Source organism: Temnothorax longispinosus, chromosome 6 (assembly GCF_030848805.1).
Source record: "Temnothorax longispinosus isolate EJ_2023e chromosome 6, Tlon_JGU_v1, whole genome shotgun sequence".
Classification (NCBI taxonomy): domain Eukaryota; kingdom Metazoa; phylum Arthropoda; class Insecta; order Hymenoptera; family Formicidae; genus Temnothorax; species Temnothorax longispinosus.
Window position 1 is genome coordinate 9428912 of NC_092363.1, and position 16640 is coordinate 9445551.

Genomic DNA, 16640 nt, shown 5'->3' on the forward strand with positions numbered 1-16640 from the left:
ACGGTGAAAAGAGCATGCGCACTCTCTTTCACTCGGCAATTACTTCACGCACAACTGCTATGCTGCGTCCTCCTCTATTACATAGAATAGTACGTTCAGCACTTCTCTGTCGCACCCCGCTCGCTTACTCAAATATTCGGATTTTAAAGCGCGGCAACCGCAAGTCTTGATCGATTTTGCTTAGGCAACCTAATACCACTGTGTTCGCAATAAAATTATCTTTATTTTTTGTATAGGTCAATTAAAGAATACAGATGAGTGTAAATTAGTAATACCAACTCACCTGTTTATACCTGGCAACCCGGTAATAGGGAGCAGTAAACGATAGGCAACCTAACTTTTACTTTCTACTTATGCTTTGTACTTTCGATTGGTGCTGAATGTTTTGAGAATACAAATGAGTGTAGAAATAAAAAAAAATTAATTAAATTATTTTTAATTAAGGGTAGCCTTGAGCTGATTTAATTAGGCAACCCATCCGCAATTTGTTTGTTTAATCATTATGTTTAATAAAAAATATCTTTTATTAGGAAAACAGATGGGTGAAGGTCGATGTAGGTCGGGATCTTGTACAACGTGGTAAGTTGGACAAATTGAATAGTCTCTAGTCTCTTGTTCTCGATAAAGATCTACTATATACCTACGATACGCGTATCTGCGATATGTATCTACGACACAGTGTCTCAAGGATAACACGTTTATATGTATAATTATTGCAAAATCATATAAAAACGTGTTATAGTTTGTGTACGTATTAAAGGCGTGTCTATGTAAAAAGAGGCTAATGTACGATTAGTGAGAGTGCGCAGTTATTTAGAATTTAAATTATCAGAAGCGCTCTCTCTCTCTCTCTCTCTCTCTCTCTCTCTCGTACGAACAAACGCTGTTCGTCCGTCGAGTTCGTCTTTCGTAATGTTTTCGCAATTATTAACGCGCGATATTACGAGCGAAAAGCCACGTAATGTTATGTTAAAGGCACGTGTCCACTAAAGACTTTATTCAGGCACAGGCAAATAGTGATCGAAGGTGTAATCGCTGAGACTGTGGGTTTGACGACTGATTGTGAGCAGAACTCTGCAAGACAGACAAGACTGGACTTGACAAGAACTAGACAAGAACTCTACCAGAACTAACTCAAGAAGGATCTTCTTTTGTACGATTTTTCACCAACAAGTCCTAACCAATAACGTAACGCGTTCTAATGTCGGTATAGTAACTATGAGCGGCTGATTAAAGAATAATGAAATAGAAAGTTTAGTATTTGACGAAAAGGACTGTTAGCATTAGGATTAATTTACAACTGTGATCAGAAGATATTAAAAAGGGGAATTTGAAGTGAGTCACGTTAAGGGGCATCAGTGTCTAGACAAATAGTGAGAAAAATTGAATTTAGAAATGGAATTTGTAAATATGAGTTCGTACAGCACGTAACAGCGAATGGAACTGCATGGTCGTCCTGATCGGATCACGAATTCGTGAATCTCCTTCCGTATTCTCGCAGTTCCGCCTTCTCGCGGTCTCTCGTAGATCTTTTCTTGCGAATCTTGACGAAAGAGTCTATCCATCAACTGTTTGCTTTTGTTGACGATTTTGTTGACTAAAGTACGATACGCCGTTAAAATTTGATGCAAGAAACAAAGTCTCCACGCGTGACGATCCAAAGAGTCTGAGGTTTCCGTTTTGAACTTCTGGCCCTTATTTTCTTATACACGTTCTAGTAGACTCCAATCTCTTATGGCCAGTCTGCAATGAGTCGTTAGTCGTTAGTCAGATGTCGGAAGAGAGTCGGAAAAAGTCATAAACGTGTCATAAGGCGATCGGAAGTCTGTAATCGGCAATCATGAGCGATTGGCCAAACGCCATCTCTTACGATCACCGATTACAGGTCTCCGCGTGCCTTACGATACGCTTATAACTATTTCTTCCGACATCTGACTAATGACTAACGACTCATTGTAGACTGGCCATTACCAACGATGCGCGCGTCTCGTGACAGTCGTCGCTTGTGAGGAGCGGGCCGACCCTGTACTCAATTGCCAAATTGTGTTTAACAATTGTACATACATGCACAGAGCGGATGGTACACAGTACCCTTGTACCCACAGTGTATGGCGTCTAATCTAATGTAAAGTTTGCAATTTTGATCGATTTAATGCAGATAAACTTGCCTACTTTCGCTTTCAGCATGCGCCTTCTTGATCGTAGCAGTTCATTGTTCTATACTCGGATTATCGCCAAGATTGCGCGCGAATCGCATCGCGCATCTGTGTATAAACTCGCTTCGATTCAACGAAATTGTTTCTCGACTCTCATACGTTTCATACAACGAAGGTGACAACAGATTACTCATTTGTTTTCCGCAGATTTTTTGTATATACAAGGTAATTCTTTTTCAAATGTTATCATAAGAGTCGTCGCGAACCAAGTTGACGAAGATTCCAGCGGAGTGCCTTATCGAGTTTTTGCGTAGATATCGTATTAGATTGATAAAATCATAGTTCGCTTAATGATCACGCACAAGTTCTCGAATCGCGAAAACAGATCCTATACGTACGTATACTTACGTACTTCTGCACTTTGATACGTTCACTTTTCTTTCAAGGATCTTTCCCGATTGATCCTTTTCTCATGCTCCCAATTCTGAATGATCGATGAATCGTTGAATCGTCGCGATCGTTTTTCCAGCATTATGTATGTGCTTGTAAACTTTAGAAGACAGAACGCGCGTATACAAAATTGGAAATGTGGAATAACAATTAAGGAATTGCAAGTAAAGGAATACGTGATACCGCCCACAGGACAATCGAGTATGTACAACTTATAGCCTACAGCCGAGAGCTTTTGCGACTTTGCAAATAGAAAGATCAACAACGAGTGCGATAATGACCTTAAAATATAAAGAAATATCCTTAAACTAAGACACAATTATACATTAGCAAGTTGTCTCTGTTAAAAGTTCCGAATAATATCAAAAATATAATAAAACCATCTGAATAAATGATTGCAAATATTATTTAATAAATAACGAAAAAATTACGCTCGATGAAGCAAACAGCTAAAACAATTAAAAAAGGCCAAATTTCGAGCAATAATAGGTGTTGAAATTTATATATTCAAATTACAATAATACAAACGAATTGGTTTACGTTTCGGCCATACTTGGCCTTCTTCAGAACCGCAATTTCATAAATAACGTCGAATTAACAAATAAAGGACTCGGATACGATCCGGCGCTACGATTTATTGTCGAATGTTAGTCAAATTTAAAGCTAAATAGGTCGTCCATTACGTTGCAATGCTTAGGTGCGTCCATGAGGTTGGTGCGAACGAAAGCCATTGTCGCCAGACCCTCTTAGTGGCAACTGAATCAAATTTTGAAATTCCGTAGGAACACGTAAATTTAATAATTGAGTTTGACTCGTAAAAGTGGACTTACATAAGCGGTCGGTACCACAGGAACGCAAGAGCATTCTTTTCATCGTCAATTAAGATCGCAGACGACCGAGAAAACATTCACATCGTAAGGGCAGAGCAACGGAACGCAAGAGAATTCTTTCCTGTAAAACAATTCGTTTGTATTATTGTAATTTGAATATATAAATTTCAACACCTATTATTGCTCGAAATTTGGCCTTTTTTAATTGTTTTAATTATTTAATAAATTAGTAGTAAATATTTAAGGAAAAAAAATAATCTTTTACTGTGACTTTAGCATGGTTAATCAATGTTTTAATTTTGCTAATGCTGCGACGTGCGATAGTATATCGAGATGAAGAAAAAAGTAACAAATAATATGAAATCGTAAACTGATTGTTCAATTAGAACTTTATATGTGGACCTCGTCATCGGCAACCTGGGACACCTAGACATCGAATTCCACGAACGATTACACCTGGACACCGAAAACTATGAAGCGCACTATCTGGATCCCGTCATCGGCAACCTGGGACATCGAATTCAAGGTATATTAATACGTGTATTAACACGTAGACACCGAAAACTACGGAGCGCACTATGTGGACTTCGTCATCGGCAACCTGGGACACGTAGACATCGAATTCAACGTATTATTACACATGGACACCGAAAACTATGAAGCGCACTATCTGGACCTTGTCATCGGCAACCTGGGATACCTAGACATCGAATTCAAACTTGATTCATAAGAATCGACTTAAAAATTCCCTAGCGGCACTTTCTGCCAAGCGTAGAGAACCTTCTTTTCCGGCAGCGGTGGTAATACGATATAAGGATACAAAATCTCTCCAGATAAACATGAAGCAATTGACTCAATATATATTATATAAGTATATACCTAAGTCTCCGATTAACGTGATCCTCTGTTTAAACTCACTCTGCATCTGTTTCAAAATGTCCCCCTAGAAAGAGACGAAGAGTGAGTTTAATTGGAAGATCACGTTAATCGGAGACTGTGATACCGGCCCTAATTTACCTAAATAGAAATCTTCCTCCTGACCGATAAGTCTATCGACCTAATTTCGAAATACGCGCGCGATATCAAAATCGGCGATACTTGCGTCGCCAGCGTCGAAAAAGTAAAAGTGACGTTTCTCTGATAATCATAATAATATTGAATGAGAGCGTCGGCGTTAGGAGAAGAAGTATCTTAATATAAAATTTTCACATTTGGACTTTGCGTCGCAATATCTCCGCTCGTAGGGCACGTAGCCGAATATCATAAGAGAACCCCCCCCCCCCCTAATTCGACCCCAAGCTATCGATCAAGCCTACTTAGAACTTGATCCGTTCACTCGTTATCGAGATCTCAACATTTTGGGTACTCGCAACCCGTCGCGTCGCGTAAAAAAGTCACGGTCGGTCTCGCTCCGCGTGTACTTGGCACGAGACAGTACCGTGTCTCTTGATACTACCACTTTGTTTCTTTTTTCGAGGTAAAGATACCTACTACTGCTTAGGTTTTTTCGAAATTTTTCGAGATACAAAGATTACGTCTACCACTTGTTACTTAGGTTTTTTCGAGGTATTGTATAATATGTTAAGAAAAATTAAAGCTACTACTACCTGGGGTAGAACAGAAAAATTCTTAAATGAGAATATACACAAAGTTATATGAACTACTTGGGTTTTAATTTTTTTTAATAATATAAACAGTATTACTTGTACTAGTCGATGCAAGTCATGTGGTCATACAAAAGTTATTACTGATAACAATTTAGTTGTTCCAATTTCTATTAACAATTTAGAGAAGAAAAACAAACCGAATGTAACTCAGAACATTAAAATTTATATGTCAAAAGGAGAAGAAAAGTTCAAATCTTAATGATTTATTAAAGATTACATTTTCACATTAGTGTCAATCTAATGACAAATCATGAGAACACAGTGTGCAGGAAATAATATAGTATTTAAAAATGAATTAACGTTGACAAAAGATATAGTTATTATTCATTTATTAAAGGATGATAAATTAGTGAAAAATAGGTAAAGAAAGACAGTTCTAGGCCGGTGATCTGAAGTGGAAAGCGGGACGGTGGGACTCGCGGCCGAGGGGTCTCGGAGGGGGGGACTCTAGCGCCGCCGTCCTCCGAGGGGGGTGCGGGGGGTGGTCTGCGTTCCCACCATAAGGTTGGGAGGGAGGGGGTGGTGGGTGGTCTGCGTTCCCAGCATAGGGTTCCGGAGGGGGAGGGAGGACTCGAGGGCGAGAGGGTCCTAGGGTTGGGGGGGAGGGCTTCGAGATCGAGGAGGTTTTAGGAAAGGGGGGGGGATCAGACGAGCGCGTCGGGACATGTTCGATAAACAAATGCCGCCTCGCGTCGATGTTCGGCCGATAGTATTTATAAACATATCATTTCACACTTCAAAGGCGAGCGAGCGCCTATGGCAGGCGGCTATAATTTATGACCTGCGACTAACGTGACGCCGCGGTCGTTTTCACTTTTCTTCGTAGGAAGAGCCGCTTATCGGGGTTTCGCGGCGCCATTCGGCTATGGCGTCGCGCGTTACAAAGGCGAGCGCCGATGACAGGCAGCTAGATTTTATAAACACTAGACGGCATAAGCGCAGCAACGCGACTCAATTTCTATGGGTATCGACGAACGTCGATGACAGAATTTATAAACAGATATCATCTCGCACTGCAGATGATATCGACGATGCGAGCATCGATGGTCGACGTAGGTACTCGATCAAAAATTTTATGACTTAACCGTCGCGAGTTACAAAGACGAGTCACTGCGATCACTGTCACTTGACCGGCAATTATCGAGGTCCCGTGCATTCTAATTGTAACTTAAATTATAAAAATTCTCACTTCATCCCAGTAATATTTCATAATTTATCGGGTTATGATTCTCATTTTATAATAAAAGAAATTGCCACCGCGTACGAAGGACGTGTAGACTTACTCCCAATCACGAAGGAAAAATACATTTGTAGACAACTGTAAAAAGAAAAAAAAAATTTTTGTAAATTATTAAATAAAAAATAAAATATTTCATAATTTTATTAAAAGGAGTATAAGTACTCACCGATCGCAAAAGTATTTCCGACCATCGTGCCTGCTCAATTGCGAGCTAACGAGACGGGATAGATTTTTTAGCCATGCGAAATGTCCCACGTTGTCGTCTCGCGGGTCCTGCACGTACAGCAGATTTACGTGCTTTTCTCTCCTTAGGTCGGTGAGCCGTATCGGGAGAACGGTTGGCGTCTTCTCTCCCTCGATGGTATACACATTGATTGATATATTGTTGTGATTTTCAAAATTTTTAATCTGTTTCAAAGTCATTGGAAACTCAATGTCTTGTAAATTTAATATATTTTTGTAATCAGGGTACGAGGATTCCCGATATGTATGATTCTTGACAGGATACAGCGCGGCGACCACTGACCACGCGAAGCGCGCATTGTCCATAGAATGCACGTTGATCACAGCTTTTTTCAATTTAATTTTTTGCGGTAAATTGATGTAACATCCCGCGCGCAAAGGATTGTACTTGTTCACGTTCACTGTCAAATTGAGTATACGCGACAACGCCCACCCACTATCGCGTTCCTGGAACTCCTCGAGTTTCGCTAATGTGTGCTCGATAATGTGTAGCTTGTACCACTCGCACAGATCGGACCGTTCGGACGAACGAAAGAGTTCGCAGAGTTTCTCGTGTTGAAACTTTTATTCTCACGTTTGTCACCCGTCACAAACTCGCCGTTGAACACAGTGTTTATCTTTACACTTGCGTGTGTTTGCATGACGTTTTGCACATGATCGAGCACGATGATTTCGGCATCTTCGAGAAATTGTTGCGATTCGATGTAATTGGTATTTATCACTGCACCGGTTAATACACGGCTTTCGAACGCGGCATCAATCTCGCCACACGAGTCTTTCCGCGTTTTCGTTACCGCTACTACTGCCCGCCGCGTGCTCACCACCGATATGTACGAACCGTTTCTGTAATAGAGTCTTCGCACCATCGAGTCGCGCGATTCTTGCCACTAAAGATTACCTGTTTCCGACAGTCTGAGAGTCGTCTGATGAGAGCCGCGGACGTTTGGAACGACAGTCTTCTTCGAGCTGCTCAATAAACTTCTCGCATCGCTGTTCCCATGTAAGATATTCGGCCAAGGTAGCAATTTGGTTGGATCCTTCCATCAGGTCGTGTTTCGCTTCATCGAGATGTTCCATGTTTTTTTAATACCGTCTTTTTTCACACACTATTTTTAAATCACGTCACAATCTTTGAAGGAGCATTTGCACGTGACTCGATTACACGCTGAACAATATCGTGTGCAATGTTGAACGTAATTGTGCATGCATGTAAACAAATAATTATTGAAGTGGGGAGCATCTTTGTAAGTAAGTCGCCAAAGAGCATCATCAATAGCATCAATATTGTCACAATCATCAATAGGATCAATACCATCAATGTAGTAACTAGAAGCTTTTTCAAGCTTAATCGGTGTAGGAGGGTCGATACGGTCAAGGTACATATACATATCTTTCGAATTGTTCATCACCACTAATTCGACGTACTTCCCAATACTTGTGCGAATCTTAATGTACATTGCTTCACAACCACCATCCTCGATCTTCCGAAAAATTTCAATCGCCTAATAGTGATACTCCCAATAGCGCGGTTTAACGTAATATCGACTACTACTGGCCAAGCGAGTTGCTTCGGCATCGCAATCGTCCCACAGCCGTCGATACAATTTTCGTCTCACGTTAGAGTCCCAATCATAAGAAGGCTGCTCGGTTTCGATAACGATTTCTTGTCTGACGATGCGTTCACGGGTTCCGCGTATACCGAGTTCGCGATTGCGAAGAAACTGCACCGGCGATATTCGTTGCACATCCCTCAATCTTTTGTCTCGCACATCTTTATCATTCTTCAAAGCATCGGCGATATTGTTTATTAAATAGTAATCATAGCCTAAAGAGGTTATATACTCGTTAAGATCACTTGCGTTTTTTTCAATTATCCATTCCATGTTGCGCACATTATATATATAATGTCCCACTCGCGATAATGTTTTTTTTATCACTTCATGCAAATCGGGCACATGTTGCATGAATATATTTGGAATAATGGAGTATTACGAAAATCTGTGCAAAATTGAACGTTCATTACCTCGTACGGTTCGGTTACATGCTCTCGATATTCACGTATGTGCTCACCAGTATCTGGTGAAGCAATCATACACGAATAACACAGGTTATCTAAGCCGTATCTAAAATAAAAATAAATTGCGCAACACTTTGTACGTCCATCTAACGCTAAAAATTCGGGACGCGACACTATTTTTTTCTTAACTTCTCTACGGTTATCGTCTTCATCGCTGTTATAAGTGCTGTCCGGTGACAACGGACGATCCTTGTCGGATGAATCCACATCCATTATTGCCTCGAAATTATTGTCTATCTCTATTTTTGTTTACTGTTTTTAAAAAAAATGTTTTCTTTATACCGCTCACTTGACACAAAAACTTCAGCCTCGAGTATGAACTTTTAAGAGCCGCGATAATGTTTTTTTCTTATCGTGTGCAAATCGGGCATATATTACGCGGAAATATCATATACAATGATTCACGACATCTTGAACAATGCCGGCCAACAATACCATCGTTCCGCGTCTCTCAACGAAGTGTTTTAGGCGAGCGTACATGCCGAAATCAAGGTCCCATAGAGCAACCATGCACGGAGCACATAGTGCAAGTGCACCACCCGTTGAATAATAAAAATATATTACGCAATGTCTAATACGTAAATTTAGTGCAATGATTTCCCAACGCAGCACTATTCTATCGATGACTTCTTCATGATTGTCGTCTTCATCACTGAAATAATCACTGTCGTCCGTTAACGCGCGATCCATATCGAAATTATTGTCATCTCCTTTATCGTGAAAAATATTCCTCTGTATTGAATACTCGGCACAAAAAATGCAAAATAACCGCTATACTTTTTTCCAATCGATGTACTTTCAAATCACAGACTGTGATTTTGACTCGCTTCATTCTTCCTTATATACTTTTTCTATTGCCTTTTCCTCTCGTTCCAACTAGAACTAGAGCATCGCGTATCGTTTCTTCTGTTTTAGTGCATGGTGTGCATACACTGCAGAGAAACAATATCACCCATAGAAATTGAGTCGCGTTGCTGCGCTTATACTGTCTAGTGTTTATAAAATCTAGCAGCCTGTCATCGGCGCTCGTCTTTGTAACTCGCGACGGTTAAGTCATAAAATTTTTGATCGAGTACCTACGTCGACCATCGATGCTCGCATCGTCGATATCATCTGCAGTGCAAGATGATATCTGTTTATAAATTCTGTCATCGACGTTCGTCGATACCCATAGAAATTGAGTCGCGTTGCTGCGCTTATGCCGTTTAGTGTTTATAAAATCTAGCTGCATGTCATCAGCGCTCGCCTTTGTAACGCGCGACGCCATAACCGAATGGCGCCGCGAAACCCCGATAAGCGGTTCTTCCTAGACAGAAAAATAAAAAGGAGGTTAAGTCGCATAAAATTTTTGGTCGAGTACCTACGTCGACCATCGATGCTCGACCATCCGCAGTGCGAGATGATATTCGTTTATAAATTCTGTCATCGACGTTCGTCGATACCCATAGAAATTGAGTCGCGTTGCTGCGCTTATGCCGTCTAGTGTTTATAAAATCTAGCTGCCTGTCATCGGCGCTCGCCTTTGTAACGCGCGACGCCATAGCCGAATGGCGCCGCGAAACCCCGATAAGCGGCTCTTCCTACGAAGAAAAGTGAAAACGACCGCGGCGTCACGTTAGTCGCAGGTCATAAATTATAGCTGCCTGCCATAGGCGCTCGCTCGCCTTTGAAGTGTGAAATGATATGTTTATAAATACTATCGGCCGAACATCGACGCGAGGCGGCATTTGTTTATCGAACATGTCCCGACGCGCTCGTCTGATCCCCCCCTCTTTCCTAAAACCTCCTCGATCTCGAAGCCCTCCCCCCCAACCCTAGGACCCTCTCGCCCTCGAGTCCTCCCTCCCCCTCCGGAATCCTATGCTGGAAACGCAGACCACCCACCACCCCCTCCCTCCCAACCTTATGGTGGGAACGCAGACCACCCCCCGCACCCCCCTCGGAGGACGGCGGCGCTAGAGTCCCCCCCCCGAGACCCCTCGGCCGCGAGTCCCACCGTCCCGCTTTCCACTTCAGATCACCGGCCTAGAACTGTCTTCCTTTACCTACTTTTCACTAATTTATTATCCTTTAATAAATGAATAATAACTATATCTTTTGTCAACGTTAATTCATTTTTAAATACTATATTATTTCCTGCACACTGTGTTCTCATGATTTGTCATTAGATTGACACTAATGAGAAAATGTAATCTTTAATAAATCATTAAGATTTGAACTTTTCTTCTCCTTTTGACATATAAATTTTAATGTTCTGAGTTACATTCGGTTTGTTTTTTTTCTCTAAATTGTTAATAGAAATTGGAACTGTTGAGATTAAATGTTAATCGCGTTTCCATGATATCTCGCGATGTGCACGACTGTACATCGATCACGCCTATCGATATACTGATACAAGCGAGAATCGAGACGAGCGCCGGATCTATCCTCGTTGGCATGCGCGAGCACGCGGAAACTCGAGCCGGTTGGTCTCGCCGTACATCTAGTCAGTCGCAATAGAGAAATCAGTTGTCGAACACGCGCATTATATAGTTGTGCTAAATAAAGCATTATAAAAGACTAACGACTGCAAGTGAATAAACCCGTTTCTCTCCTGCTCCGTTTCTCACAACCAATCTGCTCTAACAGGAACAACTAAATTGTTATCAGTAATAACTTTTGTATGACCACATGACTTGCACCGACTAGTACAAGTAATACTGTTCATATTATAAAAAAAAATTAAAACCCAAGTAGTTCATATAACTTTGTGTGTGTAACGATGCGCCCCTTATGACAAAGCATCGTCCCCGGCTATCACCCTCCGGGAGCCGCCCGACCGATTCCCCGTCGGGCGAGCACAGGGCGCGGTGCGCCCACATCTTTTTAAGTACTTGAAACGCACCGTGTGCGCGGGAAATCCGCCGCACCGGTGCCCTCTCGCACGACGCCGACGAGCGCCGAAGCGAGCCGATCCCCGCCGAAGCGAGCACGCGGGATCGCGCCGCTCCCACCACCGCACCGTCGCCTGACGATCGGCCTCCCTCCTGCCACGCTCACCGCGACGCGCGGTATAAAAAGCCGGCGCGCTCGACGAGGAAGACACTTCGTCCTCATCTCGGCTCTCCTGACGAAGCTACCTCCCGATACCATCCGAATCCTAGGGCAACACGTACAACGAGGTCCAGAGTTCTGGTTCTCGACTGAGGGTTCTCAGAGTGTTCCCGAACTCCCTGATTGCCCCGACGATCACGGTACCGCGGGGTCGAGCGTGCTCGGCCTCGCCGCGAGAGTTCTCACAACCGTGATCCCGGGATTCTGCCATCCTCTGGTACAACCTACCGCGCTCGCTTACCCGTGCATCGCATACAGCGTTCTGATAGCTGTAGCCGCGTCCCGCGTGTAATATACCGCGCTCCGTATCTCACGTCCCGCGTTCCGTATGTAATATACCGCGCTCCGTATGTCACGTCCCGCGTTCCGTATGTAATATACCGCGTTCCGTTATCAGCGTATATCTTTCTTGTATGTATTCAATATATGTATCAATCACTATGTAATATACCGCGTTCCATTAGCGTCTACTCGTAGCCGCGTTCCGTATGTAATCTACCGCGTTCCGCCTTATCGTAGCCCTGTATACCGCAACGAACTCCGTTCTGTAAAATACCGCGCTGCGTTATCCCTCCCTTGCGTACCGCACCTCGAGGCGAAGACGAACGATACATAACGAAAATCCCGAGATTTCGTATACCGCGTCGCGTACACCGGCACTACCGACCACGGTAATTTCCCGCGTTCAGTTCGTGTGTAATACCGAATCCCGAGTATTGTATATGATAGTTTATAGTATAGTTTTGAATATTCGAATAAAGTGCATATTCACATGGCAAATTGATTACTGTTTCTGGGCCTGTCATCGAACTCCCGATCCCGTAAACTCGTCCGCGTTCGATAAAGTCAGGCCGTTACAGTGTATTCCCATTTAAGAATTTTTCTGTTCTACCCCAGGTAGTAGTAGCTTTGTAACGGCCTGACTTTATCGAACGCGGACTAGTTCACGGGATCGGGAGTTCGATAAAAGGCCCAGAGACAATAATCAATTTGCAATGTGCCAGTAACATGCACTTTATTCAACTCGGGATTCGGTATTACAAACAACGAATAACGGGACGCGGTAGATTACAGTGGTCGGTAGTGCCGGTGCACGCGACGCGGTATACGGAATATCGGAGCTCGAATCTTCGACGCGAGATGCGGTATGCAGAGGATAAAATAACGAAGCGCGGTATTTTACATACGAACGGCGTTCGTCGCCGTATGTTACGGGAAAATATCGCAGCGCGGTAGATTACATACGAACGGAGTTCGTCGTGGTATAACGGTATAAGACAATAACGAAACGCTATATATTACATACGAACGGAGTTCGTCGCAGGGGATTAATACATAACGAAGCGCGGTATATTACATACGAACGGAGTTCGTCGCAGGGGAGTAATACATAACGAAGCGCGGTATTACATACGAACGGAGTTCGTTGCCGTATATTACGGGAAAATGACGCAGCGCGGTATATTACATGCGAACGGAGTTTGTCGCGGTATAAAGATATAAGACAATAACGGAACGCGGTATATTACATACGGAACGCGGCTACAGATATCAGAACGCAGTATATATGATATATGAACGGAATTAATACATAAGATAAACGGAACGCGGTTACAGATATTATATACGAGTTATTGGCAGTGCCGGTGTGCCGGAATACTGAAACGCGGTATATGATAGATGAACGGAATTAATACATAACGAAGCGCGGTATATTGCACCGGAGGATGGCGGAATCCCGGGGTCACGGTCGTGAGAACCCTCGCTGCGAGGCCGAGCACGCTCGACCCCACGGTGCCGTGGCCGTCGGGGTAAGTGTCAGGGAGCTCGGAAACACTCTGAGAACCCTCAGTCGAGAACCAAAACTCTGGACCTCGTTGTGCGTGTTGCCCTAGGATTCGGAAGGTAGCTTCGTCAGGAATAGCGGAGAGCCGTGGTAAAGACGAAGTGTCTCTTCGTCGAGCGCGCCGGCTTTTTATACCGCTCGGCGCGGTGAGCTTGGCAGGAGGGAGGCCGATGCGACGGCGCGGTGGTGGGAGCGGCGCGATCCCGCGTGCTCGCTTCGGCGGGGATCGGCTCGCTTCGGCGCTCGTCGGCGTCGTGCGGGAAGGCACCGGTGCGGCGGATTTCCCGCGCACACGGTGCGTTTCAAATGCTTAAAAAAAGATGTGGGCGCACCGCGCCCTGTCCTCGCCCGACGGGGAATCGGTCGGCCGGCTCCCGGCGGGTGGTAGCCGGGGACGATGCCTTGACGTAAGGGGCGCATCGTTACAGCTTTAATTTTTCTTAACATATTATACAATACCTCGAAAAAACCTAAGTAACAAGTGGTAGACGTAATCTTTGTATCTCGAAAAATCTCGAAAAAACCTAAGCAGTAGTATCTTTACCTCGAAAAAAGAAACAAAGTGGTAGTATCAAGAGACACGGTAGTGTCTCGTGCCAAGTACACGCGGAGCGAGACCGACCGTGACTTTTTTACGCGACGCGACGGGTTGCGAGTACCCGAAATGTTGAGATCTCGATAACGAGTGAACGGATCAAGTTCTAAGTAGGCTTGATCGATAGCTTGGGATTGAATTAGGGGGGGGGGGGTTCTCTTATGATATTCGGCTACGTGCCCTACGAGCGGAGATATTGCGACGCAAAGTCCAAATGTGAAAATTTTATATTAAGATACTTCTCCTAACGCCGACGCTCTCATTCAATATTATTATGATTATCAGAGAAACGTCACTTTCACTTTTTCGACGCTGGCGACAATAAAAAAATATCGTAACTTTTTTGTTGTTATTTTTTTTAAATAATATTTTAGCACAATGTTAGCACAACTTAGCACAACTCAGCACAATCAAAAAAATTGAAAAAAACGAAAAGTGGGGGCGTTGACCTAAAAATTCGTTTTTTTTTTTCGTATTTTTCATATTATGGTTATAATATTCGAGCACAATATAGCACAAACCTAGCACAATTCAGCACAACCGTGAAAATATGTTAATTCTAAAAGTGGGAGGCTAACTTCTAATAGGTTATTACTTTCATATCGCTGTGCTAATTTACTTAAATCATCTTGTTTCTTAATATTAAGCAATTTTTTTCTAATAATACTTAAATGCAATAAGCATTGTAATACTGCATTTGCACAGTGCGAATCTTTATCTCTATTTGTAAAAGCACGTATCTCCCAAGCAGTACTTTGTCGAACTTCTTGATGTGACTCTTGAACGGAAGCAATTGTTTTCGACAATGTCTACGGAACATCTTTTACTTTTCGAAAACATTGTTTTGAAATAGTATCATTTTTGCTTGTGGTATAAATTGTCGTCTTAGCTGATTATATTCGGTAATAACTCTATCACTAGCTGTTACAGATGACGGATCAAAATTAATGGAGGCATTGGGATTACGCAATTGAACACTGTGCTCTCAGCGATGAACATTCCAACGATCTATGCTTCGTTGCTGAAACGATACGAACGTTCCGTCGGAGTAACAATTGAGTCAGCTGCGAAAGAGAGTTGAGTCGAGGCGATAAAAGTAGAAAAGGAGCTTTCTCGTGCTATGGATACGTGAGTAATAATATTGTGTGACTCGTACTCGACTATCGCTGCGATACACTGTATACAGTTAGTAAATATTATTTACAGGTCGAGGGCAGTACAAAGCGGTATTAATCGCAGCTTCCTACGATGCTGCTTGGCCAAAACGAGGAAATGGTCATACGTATGACAGTTTAGCAGGTATTTCGAATACTTAGGGTAAAAGTGGTGAATATGGACCATCGTTTTAGAATGACTTTTCCATGTAAAATCGGACCATCATTTTCACCATTTTTATCATAATTTCCGTAGTGTTTACATATGTACATATTGTACATGCGTATCAGCATCGAAAAAATCATTATCAGAATATATACGATTTAGTTTCATGTCAAGTCTAGTACCATTTCCTGTACTTCCTATACTTCAATCATGATTTGTAAATCTATTTATAGATACTTCTATACATTTATTTAATTATATACAGGCTGTTTATGTTTATATTAGACTAATTTTTTTCATTTTTTTTATTGTATAAAGTATTTTTATCATTGTAATCTTTGTATCGTTGTCATAAAAATAAATATGCTCATTAATAAAGCGTCTATTTGTTACGATCTCAATTCAACACGTGTCCTATTTCCGATCCAACTGAATCCAACGTTAGTTCCTATTTCTCTTAGTTCCTATTCCTCGTTTCATTACAGCTGTTGGATCTCTGATCGGCGCCAAATCAGGGATGGTAATTGGAGTCACTGTCGACTATGCCAAGCGGGGCATAGTCTAGACGATCACGATTGCCGGCTCAACTGGACCGGGAGTGCGAAGGCGATGGAGCCAGATATCGCCGTAGAAATTATTGCGAAAAATAAAGACTTTGAAGAGCACAACGTAAAATTAGGCACACTCATTGGTGATAACGATAGCTCCAAAATCGCTGCTGTTCATCGTGAATGCAGTCATCCGGTAGCCAAGTGAACATTTAGAACTTTGTTAATTTCGGGAAAATTAACTGGCGCCCAACATATCAATTAATTATACTTTGAGCCCCGACAGCTCTGACCCAAGCCGCGTCGGGTGAAAGGGTTTGTCGAATAAAAATCCTGTCTCAATTGGCGCCCAACGTGGGGCGGTTGGGAAACGAAATCGCTAATTAGAATAATTATTTCGTATAATTTTATTGTGAACGGCGGGGCGTTGAGTCCGAGCGTGCCTGCCGGCATCCGCATTCCAGGCTCAAGGCCGGCCGTAAAGTCAAGTGTAAACAAACAGGAAATACTTCATGCTTTCTTCGACTATCGCTTCTAATGTTTTCTTGTAGAACTTCTATAACTATGTATTGATT

At 42.7% G+C, this 16640-nt stretch overlaps 1 long non-coding RNA gene across 1 annotated transcript; it reads left to right on the forward strand.

Annotated features, from left to right (window-relative positions):
* The first annotated feature begins 3822 nt into the window (after nucleotides 1-3822).
* LOC139814048 (uncharacterized) lies at nucleotides 3823-15874 on the forward strand. The gene is made up of 3 exons (XR_011732315.1): nucleotides 3823-3962; nucleotides 15128-15325; nucleotides 15404-15874. It is a non-coding gene; the product is annotated as an uncharacterized lncRNA (long non-coding RNA).
* The last annotated feature ends 766 nt before the right edge of the window (nucleotides 15875-16640 follow it).